Genomic DNA, 6,099 nt, shown 5'->3' with positions numbered 1-6,099 from the left:
TGTGTCCCTGCCATTGTTGACATTTGTGACGGATCTTGAGGGAAAATACTTGCTATCGATTAATACGACATTTTCTTCCGTATGACCGTGTATTTAGCACATTTACAATATTAACTTAAGTAAAACTAAAAAAACTACTACCGGTTCGCTTCACATATTTTTGACAAGTGTTTTTTCTTAAGACCGTGTTGCCAGACTCAGATCACAAAAGCTACGTTCCGTGACAACATCCATGAGCGATGGTAACCACTTACCATCAGTTGGGCTTTATGCTCGTCTGCCTACAAAGCCAATAAAAAAAGCAAGGCGTCTGAATAAGCTTGGAAGTATTAAATACTTTTATTTTTACTTAGAAAACGAATATATATTTATCAGGTCGTCTTATCTTCATCCAATCGTAGTGCAATCGTTTGAAAACACGACACTCGCTTTCTTGTTGTATTAAAGCACAAATTGAAATGTTGTATGGGATAGCTTTAATTAGTTAGTTTAAGATATAAAGTTTTTCGTAATGATCCATGTAAAATAAGTAGATATTTCAAAACACACACACACACACACACAACTATGTATTAATAAACATAGCTGAAACTACAAACTCAGCGTATGTTCAAAAATTTAACGTATCGCTCTTAAATTGACGAAAAACTTACTTTATCTTTAGAGGGTTTAAATACAAATAAAAAATTATAAATTTTATTATTGAATGATGCTTTACGTACTGAAACATGAAAACCTTTCCGATCTATTACTGTTACTAAATGCACTAACTACAACAGAGCTAAAGTAGGTATATGTGATGTATTAATTGTTGGTATCTCTGTCTTGTAGCGTAGTGATCTAGTGAAAATAAATATATTTTGAAAAGTGTAGTTCGCGTAATATTGTAATCTAGTTTTTGCAGTCGTGGGTAAGCTGTATTAGAACAGAAAATACAATTAATTGACCCCTTTTTAATCAGAATTCATAAAATAATGCCAAAGTTAAACTGTACCTTAAGACAGAGTGAGTGATACACGAAGTCATTTTTATTTTTATTTCTTTTATAATTCAGATCCCACTTTCGTAATGAAATTTAACCTTATACTCGTACTACGAAAATAATAGCTAACATTACTAGATTCATGCAATCATAATATTACGTTATATTTTTTTGCGTATGGTATATTCGATTTTGTTTCATGTATAAACTTTATACGTTATTCTTTTGAGTCAGTTTTAGCGAAGGGCCTAACATATTTATTTTTAACTTTAGATAGCAACCTGGTAATAGCCGATATTTTTGAGAATACTATAACTATATAAATCCACACCCAGTAATATTACATTATTATATATCTATATGTCGTTATATAGATGTGCAGTATTTCCCTAACGGTTAAAGGAAAAGCTGTCTGAAATTTCAATATACAGTGCTCAGACAACACTTGTTGTAATTGCTTTGTTTTATCTAAATATTAATTAAGTCTTAATAAAATATTAATTAGGAATTAGGTCTTAAAAACTATACATTTTGTTTGGTTGTTGCAAAAATCAAATTTAAGTTGCGTAAAGCTGTAGATTTTAATTTAAATAATCAAATTCTTGTATGTGCACTTAATATTCTTTCTTACATAACTCTGAGAGTTCGATATTAATTTAGAATTTAAAATTCAACCGATAGGGATGATAAAAAATATTTTTGTTTTTAAATGATGAGTTATTATTCGAGTTATTTTATATGCTTGAGTTTCATCAACGTATAGCAACTAAGACAACTCTGCACTCGATAGTAACATATAAAATAAATGAAAAACAGTTTGATAATCCACAATTGTGTGTAAATGTATTCATGCTATTCATCTATAGTTAGTTTTTAAGGTTAGAAGACTTGGACTCAATGTATTGCTTCTGTATGCTAATAAAATACAAAGCACTTACTAAAACAGCGAGTTGTTTATATAAACTCGTGTTATACGTTTAGTAAATTTGTAGTAAATGCGTTTATCTAGACACTAGATGACTATATGTTAGAGTTAGATGTTATTTATCTAACGAAGCTTACGTCTTTAACAGATAATGTTTAGGTACTGCTTGACAAGTTAGGTGCTAATTTAATGTACGTATATCTACACATTATTGTGCACACTATCGTTTTTGTACTGTTAGTAACGACAACAAAAAAAAAATTGCGAATGACGTCGACAATATCTGTTTAACATTTCGGATATTGAATCTGTACTGTGCTTTTAGCGCTTTTATGTCCGTTTTTTTGTAATAATTTATCACGTGTCAAGCCACACTAGTTGTAGTTTGTTAAAATTAGTTCAACGTTATTAATAATAATAGAAAATATATTATGTAAACGATTTAGATGTTGAATAGAGTTTTGTCGTGTAAATTCGTTTGTACAGTCGCACGATATTATTTATTTCAAGTAGCGTCAGCAAATTAATTGATATTCGAAAACTTGGTACATAAGTTGTTTTGCTTGGTGATTGTTAGTTAATCTATCCGGAAGTTTATTCAATAAAATTTAATTTAACTCGCCTTAATTCATTCTTTTCAATTTTACCAAATACAAAGATAGTCAGTAAAAGTAAAAATATGATATACAAAAAAAAATGTAACAAAAATATTGATACAATATTACAACAACAATATACGGCGTGTGTGACACCGCTCAGGAAGGAACAACCATTCTGCCATCGAGATTATATTAAAAATAATATCTCGATGCATTCTGCTTATTTCTACCGCAAAGCAGTTATGCAATACACTTGAGAATTCGACATCATATCCAATAAAATACGTACTTAACAAATGTTCACGATTGACTTCCACGGTGAAGGCATAATAACATCGTGTAATAAAAGTGAAACCCGCAAAATTATAATTTGCGTAATTACTGGTGGTAGGACCTCTTGTGAGTCCGCACGGGTAGGTACCCTCACCCTACCTATTTCTGCCGTGAAGAAGTAATGCGTTTCGGTTTGAAGGGTGGGGCAGCCGTTGTAACTATACTTGAGATCTTAGAACTCATATCTCAAGGTGGGTGGCGGCATTTACGTTGTAGATGTCTATAGGCTGCGGTAACCATTTAACATCAGGTGGGCCGTGAGCTCATCACACATCTAAGCAATAAAAAAAATACAATTGCTTCGTAAAAAATACATTTGTGATAATGCAATCTAAAAGAATCTGAACAAAGGCACCACTTGAACTGAGAGCATCGGTCTGCTTATCTCTATGGGTGTCTTTACAACTGTGACACCTTACGAATAGATTCCTGCCTAAGCCTGCCCTGAGCCCGTTGTATGTTTTGGTTTGAAGAGTAGGGCAGCTGATTTTTTTGTGAATACCGCCACAAACCTTGATTCTTATCTCAATTGTTTAGTAATTATGGCTATGACAATTTTTGCGGGTTGGATACATACGAATTTCTTTAGAAAAATTGGTACCTGCCTACGGAATTTGAAGACCGGCGTTGTTCGCATTCCTCGATACGAGTACAGAGGATCTCTTATTGTTTAGGCCACGCCTACTTCTAGATATACTTTAAAATTGATTATTCGACTTCATGTCAATCTAGGCGGCACCATTTACTTTATTTATGTCCATGGGCTCCAATACTTAATACCAGGTGAGCATTGACATCGTTTAGCTGTGCATAAATATTCATGTTATTTTTTATTCATATTTTAACTTTCAAAAGTTCTAATTGTGAACCTAAGAAATACAGTTCAGTTTTAAAGTTGATTTACAATTAGTCTCTTTCATGCTTTACTTTCGTCGCCCAGCATTCAGATCCATACAGCACGACAGGTCTAATGATCGTTTTGTTCTTTCTATGTAGGAAGGTAGGTTTCGACTATCATAAATTATTGAAATAAAGTTTGAACGAGGTTTTGAATTTATAGAAGGCTAGATATGGAAACTTAAAACTTATGGTTGAAGAAAAACTGAACTCTTTTATCACTATTTAAATGCAAGGTGATAGTGGAGCCTAGGCTCCACCTACGCTGGAGGCTGCGAAGATGAAATCCGAAGACGTTGCGCCGTGACAAGATCCTAAGTTGAGAGGCTAACAAAGATTTGGAGAGACCGCAGAATAACCAAAAATACAAAAGTTCGGTTAATGAGATGCCTGGTCTTTCCAATCTTTCTGTATGGGGCTGAGACGTGGACGCTGAGGATGCAAGACCGTCGTAAGATCGAGCACTAGAAATGTGGTGTTGGAGACGTCTCCTCAGAATTCCGTGGACCGCGCACCGTACCAACATTTCGATCCTGAAAGAGCTCAACATCAAGGAGAGACTATCGTCAACAGTCCAATTACGAATCCTCAAGTTCTTCGGGCACATCACTCGTAATGAGGACTCCATTGAGCGGTTGGTGGTGCAAGGGAAAGTCGAGGGCAAAAGATCTCGCGGACGATCTCCAACACGATGGACCGACCTCATAAAATCTGTTACTCACTCCAACATAAATGTTTGCTCTCACTCTGCGAAACATCGTGCCACATGGCGTCGCATCGCGAGAGCATCGGTATCGCAGGATCCGACTGATGCATGACCACGACCACTCTGTCAAGAGTGTACGAATAGGAAGAAGAAATGCAAGGTAGAGCTTAACTAGTTAGTAGAAACTACACTAACTACTCATGTGTATGAACATTAAAGTCAAACCATTAAGCTAGACGTTTTTATTTAGTCGACATAAAATAAATAAGAGTGAGGCGAAACTCAATTCTGAGATTATTCATTCAAATCAATTAAAAGTAACGCTCCGCATACAAAACAAGCACAAGCAAAATTAAATACTACTTTTAACGAAGAAAGAACCAAACGCAAGTTCTACAATAGCCTGAATACTGAAAAGCTTTTACGGATATATCGTGAATTGAGGCAAAACCCGTGGTACATTGGTCAAAGTCACTAGCTACTAGACCGATAAGACAATAAATGTATGGTTTCAAGATCTACATTATCTTTGTACAAAAACTTTTTTTTAATAAATCAACCGATTCATCAGAAAAAACTTACATGACGAATAAGACAAACTGAGCGTCAATCGTTCAATATTTATCAAAGTTCAGAAAACTACAAACACGATCCTATTACTGTACGTTTGTTTAGGACTGTGTCAAGTGGTTTCGTAACTAGAGTTGTAAGCAATCGGTCAGAGTGCCGGAAATATACAGATAGATACGGATATGTTTTCGATTTCATTCATACTGCGTCTGTTGTTAGACTTACTATGTACTTACTTACTGTTACTATACTCAACTACCTAAGGAACTCTTGAGTTCTTAGAGATCACAGGCATCGTTTTTTCCGCGTACCAAGCGGCTTTGGAGCCACTGCTATAACATCTCCTGCTTCAAAGATGACTTTAAGAAATTCCTCAACGGTGGGCAGAGTATATATGTCTCTCATATTGCTAATTTGGGCGTTGATGACCACTAACCAGATGAATACTCATCTGCCTTCAGAGGCAATAAAAACAGGATCTTTGCTAATGAAATGAAACCTCTGTATTTCTCCCAATCTCATTTTCTTGTTTGTTATTCGGTTTCACCTATCAATCTGTGGTTAGTCAGCACTTCATTGAATCCAGATCTTTTCGTGACCCATATGTTGGTGGTAGGTCCTTTTGTGAGTCCGCACGAGTAGGTACCACCACCATGCCAATTTCTGTGGTGAAGCAGTAATGCGTTTCGGTTTGAAGAGTCGGGCAGCCGTTGTAACTATACTTGAGACCTTAGAACTTACATCTCAAGGTGGGTGGCGTCATTTACTTCGTAGATGTCTATGGGCTCCAGTAACCACTTAACACCAGGTGGGCTGTGAGCTCGTCCACCCATCTAAGCAATAAAAAAAATCGTGGTAAGCGATCAAAGCCCATAAGTATCATAATGCACATAAACGGAGCTGCACAACTTAAAACTTGAGACAAATTCTTGATGGCATTAGAATAAAGCATCTCCCATCAGTCCGATTGCTGTTAAATATTTGGTAAATTTTTTTATTGACTACCCTGACCGCCGTTAGATTTTTATTCCCAACAGTATGTAGAGATTTGGCTGTGCGAGTGATATTGCTGTGTTGCATCATCTAC

The sequence above is a fragment of the Bombyx mori genome, chromosome 9 (assembly GCF_030269925.1).
Source record: "Bombyx mori chromosome 9, ASM3026992v2".
NCBI classification, from domain to species: domain Eukaryota; kingdom Metazoa; phylum Arthropoda; class Insecta; order Lepidoptera; family Bombycidae; genus Bombyx; species Bombyx mori.
The sequence above is the reverse complement of the archived record's forward strand: the minus strand, read 5'-3'. Positions refer to the sequence as shown.